General features: G+C 39.2%; 2 protein-coding genes across 2 annotated transcripts in view; one reads left to right on the top strand and one right to left on the bottom strand.

Moving 5' to 3' along the window:
* LOC108754500 (RING finger protein 17) overlaps positions 1–13329 on the top strand; it is a 212588-nt gene that overhangs the window by 120619 nt on the left and 78640 nt on the right. The window lies entirely within an intron of this gene.
* Positions 1–13329, bottom strand: part of LOC108754503 — an 83606-nt gene that overhangs the window by 2432 nt on the left and 67845 nt on the right. The window lies entirely within an intron of this gene.

Here is a 13329-nt window from a genome sequence, read left to right as displayed (position 1 = left end):
CCGATTCTTGCACACCTCTAGTTAATACGGACGTCGTTTACTTCGAAACTAGTCACACAGAAGCGGATTGATTTTTGATATTTTTACTCTTCTAAAACTTTTAGAGTGAATTGTCAATCTGAAGAATATGAAATCTCACTCTTAAAGAATAAAAATTGAGCCACTCTTTTTCAAGACTGGCTCAACAATTTCCACTCTTTAGAATAAGATTCCACTCCAAAGAATCGAAAGAGTGCGCGTGAAAGTTAAAAATAACAAAATGTTATTTAACTTAAGGGATTTGGTTACCATTGCTCCTTTGATATCTAACAATGACTCTTGGGGTTCTCCGACCCTACACCTTTACCGCCACTTTTCTGTCCTCGCCGTCTGTTTTCCTGTTGATACAGAGGCTTAGCGGAAAATGAAATAATTAGACCAAGCACGGTGAGCACGAGAGCACACCTTTGAAAGGGGTGAATAGCTCGAGAACGAGAATACTCGTTCGACGCGGTGTTGTCATAGATTCTGCCGAAGTTATAATTACGCGGACCCAACCACGAACTGGGATGAGGATGAGAGAGGAGAAGTAGAGAGAAGGAGGAGAGAGAGAGAGAGAGAGAGAGAGAGAGAGGGGTTGAGGAGGATAGTTTAGCGAGCGGAAGCGAGACGACGAGCGTTTATTCCATGCGGGTACGCAGAATCTCTTCCGCTGACGAAACAGATCGGATTGGACAAGCGGCGCAAGGTGTGAATTTCGTATGGATGTCGGTGCGATACGGTCGAGTTTATGCGATCGTGTTATCGCGTCGCTAGATGCACGTTCTGTATACGTTCCAGGGGGCTGTTGCGCGCGTACAGACACCGGTCCATTCGTCGTCCGTATCGCATCGCGTCACGTCGCATCGGTATTCCTGCAGGCATTCGAAATGAAACCTGGCCAATCCGCTGTTTTATCCGCCAGCCTGAACAATGACTTCCCGCCGAGTGAAATTGAGACGCGAGAACTTTCTCGACTTATACGCGAAGCTTAACAATAGAGATAACGCGTTACCGGACAATGATTATGAATTAGAATGATGAAAGCATATGGGACATTAGAATTCTTCTAAAGAAATGTTAGTCGTTACATTTTTTTTCAATCCTTATAAAGAAACGAATTAAAGTCCGATTATTTAATAGAACTTTATACTTCTTTTTTTTTTTTTTTTTTTTCAAACAATCAGTTTTAATTAACTTACAGGAACATATAGATGATTCAATCTTGGTAAGTGTAATTCCGTGTTCGTGAAATATCGTTTGCTGGGATGTTTACAAAATGTACACACATTTTATCATTAAATATTTCATTAAATGCTTTAATTTATAAGATTTTAAAGCATGTTTTTCAGAATTGACACGAGGATAGTTCCGTTACATCTACTATGAAAATCTAACTACTTCACTCTGTATAGTTTATCTTCTTCCGAGGAACGTCTTCGTCGTTCCGTCTTTGTCACACGTTCTCGTGAGCAAGAGTATTTCTGCTTGACGAAACTAAGCTTGTCAACTGATGAGATTCGAATAGTTGGACCGACAGAGAAGACGCAAAGAGAGAGAAAGAGAGAGGGAGGGATGGACCAGAGGGATGGAGTTGCCCAAGAACCGGGAACACAGCGGATTGCTGTATCGTTTAAATAGGGATGCTCGAAACAAATCCAGCCTTGTAATAGCTAAGAAACTTTATTGCACCACTGAAATTACGGGATAATTACGTATATATTGTGAATGTTAACAGCAGGTACTCGTAATATCGTGTCGTATAAAACATGGGAACTATTGAAATAGAATTGCTGTCTTTCGTATTAATATTTATTGTTTCAGTTTACCATCTTCTTGATAATGATTATAATATTAATTTGCATTGTGTGTGATAGAATATTTTTGAAACGAAATAACAGAGACAGTAATCAAATTATTTTTTATAAGAGAGATAATAATTGACTAATTGTATCTTCTCTCTCTCTCTCTCTCTCTCTCTCTCTCTCTCTCTCTCTCTCTCTCTCAAGCAGGAATTACTTTGTGAAATTTTTGGACAGCTGGCGATGTAAAACTATACATTTAGAAAAGATGATGCTTTTTTTTATTCTAACATCTAGGACGTAATCGCTTGCGAAACTTTCATAATAAGCGTCAACCTCATTTTTAATTCTTCTCGCCAATCAGAGAAAAATTCTGGTTCGCCATGGTATTTATTATTCGAATATTTCTCGGTATTACTTTAAGAGAACCATGCGTGTTTAACGATTCCATTCTTGCGCGAATTTTACGCGTTGGCACGCGACCAACGTTTCTCCGCGCGACGACGAGAGACCGGTCTTGTTATCTTTCTCGTTGAAAGATCAGTGTACTGTCCTCTCGCTTGTAATCTTATAAAAGTCCAACGTCTCCTTCTTTTTTGGAAGTAAAACAAGAATCTTTAAAATCAAGGACTCGGACGTGCACCGCACCGTCGCGAAGCTATACATCGCCGAACGTCGCTTCCGAGAAGATCCATGGCTCTCTGCGCTTTATTTAACTTTTCCATGGTTCTTTTTACCCGCATCTCTTTCGGCTATCTGAACTGTTTCTAGTTCAGTAAGAACCGAATCGCGAAAATCGTACACACGAAAAGAGTTTTGCTAAAATATCTAAAAATTAAGTTGTAAATACAGATGATGTGAAAGTAATTTTGTTGGACTCAAATCAAATATAATTATGAAGGATTACCGTTCAAGCTAGTTGGACTGGAATAGTCAAAACTTGTTGTAACATTATTTATCATGCTTGAATTATACAGAATTATTTTGATGGTTTAACAAAATTATTTTTAAATCTATATGTGCCTAAATTTTTAGATACTTTCAGCAAAAATCATTCTTTTCGTACATATATCTTTTACGAGAAAACGTTCAATAAAATGCTTGAAAATATTTTCGTAGAATATTTCCATTGAGAAAAAATATAATCAATTTTAACAAATATTTAGTTCAATACTGCCAACTAAACATTTACTTACAGTAAATAAATATTTATTTCAGTAAAATGAAAAAAGATTGTTAAATCAAATTAACATTTTTTTTTGTATCAAATAAATATATCTTTATATTTAATAAATATTCAGTTGGCAGTATTCAACTAATTATTAATTAAAATTGATTATTTTTTTTTTTCAGTGTTGTTTAAAAGAATACAAATCTCTGAACGCACAGTGTATACCTATAAACATTTTCTAAAGAATATTAATAATTTTGATATCAATAGGAATAGTATAGTTTTTTATATATTTTAGGCGATACGCAATCATTGTGTTTTCATACGTATAACGATCATTTCACTTTCTTACTTATTCTCCTCCATTCGCTGTTCGGCGTTGCGGACCTCCTTTTGCGATTTGAGTTGCACGAGCGCGTATCGCAAAGTCGATATTCCTTCCGCGACGAATCGCAAGTTTCCTCGGATGTATCGGGAGAGACGCAATGAAAAGTTCACGTAGAGACTTGGATCGCACCGGGAAACTTCTGTCTCGAATTATTGAGGCAGAATAAATAAGCAAAACGGGACGTACACGAATCAGGGAATCCCCCCTCTCCTTTTCTTCATCCTTTCCTTTCCGACTTTGCCATTCTTCTTCTCACTTCTTTCATGTAGAAACTCTTAACAAGTGCCGCCGATAATAGACATCCCTCCCCTTCGCCGTTGGTCGTTTCTCGTTGACATTATTATCACCGACAATTATAAAGACATCGAGTTTCCGGAGCAGTGTCTATATCTTCCCCTTTTTCACCTTTGTCTCGATCGTTGAGTTATTCGCGAAAAGTAAGTGACATTGCTGTCATTTCCTTGTCTAATATCGTTGCCGCATCAATGCTAGCAAATAGATAGCATACGCAATTAGCGTATTTTTTTTCTAGCATATTTTTTGACATATTTTTTTCTTTCAGTGCAACAAAGATGAAGTAATTCTAAGAACGCTGTAAGTGTCAAATGGAACTCAGTGTTCTTACACGGAAAGAACGGTTTTGCTAAAGTACTTAAAAATTTAGTTAAATATACAGATCTGAAAATAATTTTGTTGGATCATCAAAATAACTATGTAGGATATTCTGCAAGCTAGAATGTCAAAATTTTTGGCAGCATTGTTTATCATGCTTGAGATTCTTACGTAATTATTTTAATAGTCCGAAATTATTTTTAGATCTGATTATAAATTTTTAGATATTTCAGCAGAATTGTTCTTTCTACGTAGAAAAGTCTGGCGATGTACGCAAAATGGCGTACATAAATATAAAATATATGTGCGTGTTTGAAATATGTATGTGTTTGAATGTATCAGGGTTGCCATAGATCTGGAAAACCAGGAAAAGTCTCAGGGAAAAATGTAAAAAAGTCTGAAATTTCGAAATTTGCTCACAACTTCCTGAAACTGTTCCTATTTCAAATAATTGTTATAATTTTTCGAATATTATATCTGACGTTTATAGTCAAATACGTTCAAAACTTGTGCACTTTAAACAATTTTAAGTAATTAAAATTTATATTTTATTCAAAATTTATATTTTATAATATTATTATTTGATTCCTCTTTTTTTCGTCATAATTGAATTCTTTTTTCCAAAATTAATCTAATTTTTGCTTGAATTCACACCTAAAATTTTACTATGCTACTACATTTTTTTCACGTTGTTTTTAATAATACAGACTAGCTTTCCTCCCCCCTCCCCCCTACAATCCTTGAGTCTAAATGTTAAAATTTACATATTTTATATTAGTCATGGAAAATTTTCCATGTTCATCTGGAAAATCTGGAAAATCTGGAAAAGTAAGGGAATTTTAAAATTCGTTTTCCATGACAACCTTAATGTATGTGCAATTCCTGTTATACCGTGATTGGCACTATTATTGTGTGTGCATCCAATCAGAAGGGATCTAGGAGATGACTACATTCTGCTAGGAATACAAAATCGAGGCGAGAATGCTTCACGTTAGAAAGTCACAACGATAGGTCGCGCATATCAACATCGCGGCGAATTCGTGTCGCCGTTTCGCGAGTCAGCCGTTGTCAGATTGACCCGTTTGCTAGATGAAAGACGCGTAATTGCCTTGACGATTTATTCGAGATAACGTTAATTCGTAGTTGCGAGATTTAGCGTCAACGTTTCTTGCGTACACACCGCGCGGATGCAAGAAGGTACATATTTAAGCGCTTTGTGCACTTGGCAGGTGATCGAACGTCGATATCCGGCGAGAGGGATATATAATTGCTTTGTGCAGATAACAACACAAGGTGTCAAGATAGAAAGAGAGGGAGAGGAGAGCCTGCGAGTGTGCATCTCAATTAATTCGGAATATATCCGGAGGCTCTTATTCAGAGAAGCTCGCGCATGTACGAGTGCATTCGCGCGGCTGGAAACAAATCGCTTTTGGAACAGGAACTTGATTGAATATCGCGATATCTTGTGCAACGAAATCGCTCCGAGCTGAATTTGAGCTGAGCTGAGTTGAACTGAACTGGGCCGAGCCGGACCGAACCGAGCAGAATCGAACCGCACATAATGAGACGGAGAACCGTAATGATCATACGGGCTTCGGCAATCGTACCGAAAACGATTAAATAGCCGTTTCCTGTGATTATCCAGCTGTTCGTTTACACTTCGGGTGCGTTTGCCCTACGAGCGGAATATTAATCCTTTCAACGAACAGTGCGGCGTGGGACGGCATTAATTGCACATACGAGGATTCTGTCATTTCTCTCTCTCTCTCTCTCTCTCTCTCTCTCTCTCTCTCTCTCTCATGCCATCGGCAGGCCAGAAATTTGTCAAGAGGAGAGACGTTATTGGCCAATAATTAAAAAAATTTTTCTTAAGGTCAAATATGAAGAAGAGATAGAATATTTATTAAATTATGATTTATATTATTACATTGGAAAATTATTATTTAACTGTACAATTCATAGAACTTTGTATTTTTAATTATATTAACACGAGAAAAAGAATAAGTAATGAAATCCATGTTTTTTTATATTTTATAGTTTTTTAGATTAAAAAATATTTTTGGAATTGTGATTTAAGGATTTCAGAAATATTAAAAAAATATATATATATATAACATTTTGCTGTAAATATTTTTTGAGCCTCCCTTTGTTAATACGTTAATCTCTCTCTCTCTCTCTCTCTCTCTCTCTCTCTCACGCACACATACGCACAAATCTATTAATACACGCGTATGCTCGTGAATTTTTAAACACTGTTTTGAATATTAAAGGAATTATATTCATACATTATTCGGTGGAGTTAATTTTTCATTGATTGACCAATTTCAATGGATCATTAGTTAATCATGGATCGTAGGAATTAGGAAAAATATAGCGGTGAATATATGCGGCGGTCCTCCTCTATGAATTAATCATCGACATTTGTTATGCGCATATTATCGCACATTGTTTATACATATTCGGTCAATATCCTTTCGGCATAAATTTATCTTCATAGCGTCGCCATCCTGATGGCAGTCTCGCGTTCGCGAAGAACGAAGGGCTAAGCTTCGACGTCTGCATGATCCACGATCGCGCACTGATCTTCCCTTCTCTCTCTCTCTCTCTCTCTCTCTCTCTCTCTCTCTTTCATTTAGCATCCATCTTCCTCTCTTTTACGTCTCAGCCATCGTCATAAAGTCAGTCAGGCGCACGGGACGAGGTTTGCTGCAACTCCCTCCACACCCCGCATTGTTCCTCCGTCCATCTCTCTCTGTTGCACTCGCGGTCCGCCACCCTCATCCCTCCTACCGTCCCTCCATTCCTCTCTCAGCGGTACGCCCCTCTCTCTATCACCCTCTTCTCCGCCACTCGTCCCCGTTTCCCCACCATTGTCCGTATGTCATGAAACGCGCGTAAAGACGTATCTGGTTAAGGTTCGCGCGAAGGGGAGGGAGGGAGAGGGGGGAGGAGGGGGAGGATACGCGAGCAGGAAAGGAAGAAAAGGTGGAAGGGGGGGAAAGGGAGGTAGCCGTGGGGGATGAAAACGAGACACGTAACGGATCCCGTATTTTCATCCCCCTTTCATCTCGCCTGCCCGCTTGGTTCACCCGAAGCTCGGTTCGCTCGCAGGAACTGCCGTGACATCGAGGAGAGCTACGCTGGTGCAGAGTTCGTTCCGGGATCGGACTATTTCATTATCCTATCCGGGAGAGGCGTACTGTGATCCGAAGCGGAGGGTGAGGGGAGGAGTGCGCACCTCTGTGCGACCCTTCGGGAGATTGTGAACCGTTAAGTCAATGAGATAAGTTTACGCTACCATATTGATTCGACGTTGCAGCTACCCTTTTCTTCTCGCCCTTTCCTTGTTCGAGAACGATTTTATTGCGCTTGTACGGGATGCGGAACAGAACTTGCTTATGAAATGTACACGTTACTTACTTTTTTCACACGTGTCAGATGAAAATCTTTCGGACGCGTAAAGAAACGTGCGATTGAATGGCGCGCGCGAAGAATTCATAAGAATTCATCAATAAAGCCGCAAAAATACATGTCAATACAATATAATGTAAAGAAATTAAAAGTATATGAAGTATTTTTTCCGTTTACATTTTTATTGACTTTGTTAAGTTACATCTCAATTTTTTTTCTATTTCAGCGATCATAGTTCGAAATGTTGATTTTTTTGGAAAGCCACTTTCTGTGTTCAAAAATTTATATTTCATTTTATATACAATTATTTAATTTTTTATTTTCTTATTATTATCTGTTTTGTCTTAATTTCAACAATTAAATTAGAGCACTCTTTTAAATAACGAAGAGTCAATCAAGAATATAGAAGGACAAATTAGAGTCAAATTCGAATATAGATATATAAAAATGATGCCACAATTATGATGCCGAAACATGTCATGTAATACAATATGTAACATTAAGTTTCGAAATTAAATTCACATTTCATATCAATTTATCAGAATGTTAAAACTTTAAACGTTTATGACACATATCTAATTTGCCCTTTTACATTCTTCATATTTTTGTTTTGCCTCGCTATTTTTGCTCCTTTACGCTCTTTTCCTCTTTACATTTTTTATCTTCTTATTTTCCATCGCCCTCCGCCACTATCACCGCACGATCATCCCCATCGACTTGGCTTCCGCTCCCTTTGCGCCCTGTAACGTTTCAGTCGTTCCGAGGCGGCATAATCAGCCCTTGTCGGAAGGGTGTCACGGTGTAGTTAGCCGACACACCGGAGTTTACGATGGAGCGACATGGCATCGTAAATTCCTCGTGCATTGTTTGAGAATTTGTGAGCGCTAATCGGTCCTCGTCACGCTGGCGAAAGACGCGCCGACGTCGTCGTTCTCGTCGACGACATCGTTGCCGTCGCATCGTTGCCGCTCTTCGCTGCAAGATTCACGTCAACGTCGACGACGGTCCGCGTCATCGATGGATATTCGTGGAATTTCACGCTCCGGCAAATTTCTCAAATTCGCAGGCCTGATCGTAGTGCGCTGCACATTTATCGGATCACTCGGGATGTGGATGGACCTATAATCTACGCCAGATTCATTTTCGAAATATCGAAGGAATACTATCAGATTACTCTCTTCGTGTAGCGTTGAAAAAGAGCTGACATTTTTGAAAGCGCCCTTTTTCTAGCGTATTCCGTCCGACACAGTCGCGTGTTTTTAGAAATTTTAAAAACTCCCACATTCTAATTCCACGACCAATGTGTTGTTTGTCTATAATCGATAAATTTATCTTATGCATTTATCATCCCGCCGGCTACATAACACGGGATTTCAACGTGACGGCCGAAGCGTTACACCGAAGCGCCGATCGATTTAATCGCACGACGAAATACGTTTAACGCGTTATCAAATAATCAGATCTCGTAGAACGACGGTCGAGCGGATTAACTGCGTATATTATTCGCGTTTCCACGAGAGACAGGTACGTGGGTGACCCTTTGGGTGCGGGCCCGAGATAAATAATCGTTCTCCGTTCCGTGAAGTTTCACGAGTGTACACTCGGTATATACCTGCCCGGAGTACTCCAGGTACTTACAGGCCGTATTTAATTTAGTGTATGAATTTTATGCGCGCCGAACACCCCCTCCCCTCCCCCCCCCGTGTTATACGTGTTGTAAATCAGCCCAGCCGACATTCTCTCTATCGCGTGTAACGCGAACACGCGAGGGTCACCGCCCGTACAGCCTCTCTTCAACCTCCACTCCTATCCACCCTCCGGCCCTCCTGGCACGATGTGCAAACTCCATTATAGGAATTTTCCCTCCGTACGCGAAGGCTGCAGCAAATATTTTACGATCGATCGGCGCTAAAGGGAGAGAAGCCAGGGCTCCGTAGGGCGACCGAGGCAAATCGGAGCGGATGCCGCTTGCCTGCTTGCGTTACGATAGGTCAGCGTTGAAATTCAAAGCGGCCTTTCAAAGAACCCATTGGCCGAACACAAAGTGACATAAATCGCGCTTAATGCGGTGTGACCGCGCGTTTAATGCGCGAACAAGGTTATCGCGATAGTTACACTCTCTCTTGGAGAAGACTTGCACTTAACAAAAATTCCCCGCTAATTATTTACCTGTCGAATGGCATACACTTTTCAATTTTCCTGCGAGCTCCTTACTCCATTTGAAGTAGTATCGACTGAGGAATACACCAGTGGATTTCGTGTATTTCACTCACGTGACACATCGCCTTGCTTCTGTAAGATTTATTTTCTGACGAAAACGGATCGCTAACGACGTTATTTATTTTTTATGATTTATAGTACAAATTTCTTTCAAAACGGAGAGGAGCGTGATGATGAGGTGGGAGAGACTGCATCACTGGTGAAGTCGAGATTAATAGCGTTTCTCGTTCGGTTACACTGACGTGAATTTATGATGCTACTAATGCAGTTACCTCGCTTTAAAGTAATGATTTTTGAAACCGGAAGCAAACCGCTTCCTCGCGTCGTAGTGAGAAATCGGCTTGGAAAAATAACAGGGACAGGTGCGTTACGCGTAATTCACGGAATGTTAAGTACAGAATCTCATTAGTAGTAAGCGGCTTATTTATTTTGCCTTAAGTGCAAAAATTGTCGAGAGACACACGCGACAGCTATGCTATCTTCCGAGGCATTTTTTAAGTAACGTTGCATCTTCTCAAACTTCATATTTTCATAATTTTCTCGATTTTTGCGAAACATCCTCGAATAATTATCGCGTATATCGCGCGCGTGTCACTATTTAATCAATTTACAAAATAGTGATAATATCACGGAACAATTTTGAAACTCTAAGCGATCTATTAAAGCGCTTATCGACAAATCCATCACTGATTCTGCTTAATACAAGCAGATTTAACCCATTAAAGCCTATAATACTCTGAAACTTGTTGACGAAGCTACGTTCTCTCCTGACTTGGTCTAATACTCCAAATTCACGTGCTGTTATATAGCAATAATTATATATTTTTTAGATTATACAGTACACAAAGCTATGATATTTCAGCGCAACTAATAATTGAAATAATAATAATGCTATCCTCTACCGGCAACTGAATTTTAACTCTTCTATCAGCAAGGAGTCTTCGAGAAAAAGCAGCAAATTTTTATAGTTTTGAATTACATAAAGAAATGAAAAAAAATTCGGATATACTTGTGTCAAAGTTTTAACAATGAGTTTTTACTGTTTATATATATAAACTGTATTTTTTATTTATTTTTTACAAATTTAAATTATCGGCACACAGTCACATATAAATTAATTTCATATACGCGAATGTCCGAAAACGTTTCGCGCGATCATATTTTAAATATTTCGATTCAACAAAGAATATATATATCGTATTATTTGAAACATCTTCGATCGTTCATTGCCGTTCTCTACGAAAATTCAAGTTTACCAAAATATCAATGATACTTCTAAAGACCTCCAGTTCCCGGCGAAGGATTAAGTTTACTGATAAAATCACCTCGATAGGAAAAATCGACTTTCGTCGATGTTGTAAAATTCATATCGGACAGCACGTTTCAACTGAGAAAGAGACTTTAAAAGAAAGAGAAACGCTTTAAAAGAAAATTTACCGAGTGACAAACGATCGTTACGTGGTGTGCCCTTCTGTCTCGTCTGAGCAGAGAGCCACGGAATATCAGTGAAATTGCTGGTATCTCCGCGAAACGGAGCGGCACCTTCGTATATTCGACGAGTTCCTCCTCCGGTTTGAGCGCGCTTTATACGATTGCGGAAACGAGGAGGAAAAGGTAAGAAGCGGATAGAAGATAAGTTATTGCTCGTCGAGGTATGCGGCTACGTATTTCCTTATACTTCCGCCTCGCGCCGGCATCTTCCTCTTCATTCCGGCGTCTATTGTCGGCCAGATTACCCGCTGAAGGGTGTTCGTGAACGCTGGCGGTATTGCGTCGTCCGTCTACATTTAAATCCCATCCATTTGCGGCCGGCAAATCTTATATAATCGCACTCTGCAAAATGTATCGCTCGACCTGACGCTTCTTCATTCATGAATGGCGTCTCCACGCGTATACGTTCACGCACAATCGCCATTCCGTACGCCGAAAGAAAAGATTGGCTGCTGCAGCAAGTTAAATGGTAAAATATGGCGCATAGCATTTTTAATTGGGTGCAGCAGCCAATCGAAATCCTATACTGACATTGAGGATAAGCTAACCACAACCAAAAATTGATTGTCGCAGCCAATTAAAAACGCTATGTATTTTACCATCTAATTTGCTGCAGCAGCCAATCTTTTCTTTCAGTGTAGAACAGGCTACACGAGATGTCCCAAAATCTGTCAAAAATCCTGATGTCTGCACTGAAAGAAAAGATTGGCTGAATATGGCGTAGCTTGTTTAAGCTTTGTAGCAGCCAATTTTTGGATAGCCTATCAATGTCAATGTAAGAGTTCGATAGGCTAACGCAACAAAAAAATTGACTACTGCAGTTAATTAAAAATGCTGTGCTATGTTTTACCATCTAATTTGCTGTAGCAGCCAGTCCTTTCTTTCAGTGTGTCAGGATGTAAAATTTGATATGCACTATGAAACCGATTTTTTTATTACTTTGTGTCGAACATCGTTTCTCCTAGCTTTTAATATTGAATCATATAGATTATAGATATTTTTTAATTAATGTTTGTATCGGGGCTTCATAAAAATCGACAGTCGATAATCGAAAGAAATAATTAGTGTGTCTAAGGCCTACATATTGCAAGAAATATTAGGAACACAAGAATAATTGTTAAAAATTAGGAACAGAGGATAGACCTAACGCACAAATAGATATGAATAAAATACTAGACATTTATATATTTTACATCTTATTTTTGTATTATGCGTTAGGTTTAATCTCTTCCTAACTTTTTTATTTTTAGTATTCAAGGTTACTTTTATTCAAGGATGATGCATTATACGTATTTATTAACAAAACGAAAAAATATAGATTTTTCTAAAATGTATTTGTGTGCGACTTTGAAAGTGATAGAAAGTTTGGCAGCGATTTAGAACTTGGAAAAAATTAGATTCAATAAGAAGTAGACGTGTTTTTTTTTTTTAAATCAACTAAGATTTCTATTCATTTTAATTATAAAAAAATTGTAGTGCCAAATATAAAAATTTTAACCTTAAATATTTTTATTCGGCAAAGTATCGGTCTCAAAATTTGAATAGATAGAAAATAGATTTTTTTTAATTATCTAGGCATTCTGGACCACACTCTACGTATCTTGCCAGACTTTTCTATCAGCATTTTGCGTATAAGTAAGATTAAGATGAATGAAATCCACCGAGGCCGCTACGCACCTTTCCGCGCAAAAACTTTGCTCAGAAATATATGATAATTTCACAAATGTATTAGATTATTCAACTGTTACGTATTTCTCGCGGATTCGGGCAGCGTTCTCTATTCTTATGAGTAAGAGGAAACGCTCGCAGACGGTACTTTAAAGTAAAGGGTCAATTCCACGCGTAACTCCCGCGTTCCTGACATTTCTCACAGTCTGGCACCGTCGAGCGTGAAATATTTTCTGCTCGGGAACACGGAAGACGCGTTCGACGGAGAGTGTCTACGCAATCGGCTTGTCTCCTCTGCCTATTTCGTCATATCTCTTACTTTCTCCACTTCCTCAGTATTTCTCATTATCCGACGGCGTTACTCGCGAGCGGTTCATCTCCGCGTAAAGTTTCCATTTCTGGACTTTATCTCTCGCGAGGCAAGAAATAACAATCGATCGGCTTTTATACGCGACGCTGCGTGTCCACTCTCGATTTCAAAAGACGCTCGGTGCGGAAGAAGGAGAGACGAAGGAGAGACGGAGGGGAGGGGGGGGGGGAGAGGGGGA

The sequence above is a fragment of the Trachymyrmex septentrionalis genome, unplaced genomic scaffold, assembly GCF_001594115.1.
Source record: "Trachymyrmex septentrionalis isolate Tsep2-gDNA-1 unplaced genomic scaffold, Tsep1.0 scaffold8, whole genome shotgun sequence".
Taxonomy (NCBI): Eukaryota; Metazoa; Arthropoda; class Insecta; order Hymenoptera; family Formicidae; genus Trachymyrmex; species Trachymyrmex septentrionalis.
The sequence above is the reverse complement of the archived record's forward strand: the minus strand, read 5'-3'. Positions and strand labels throughout refer to the sequence as shown.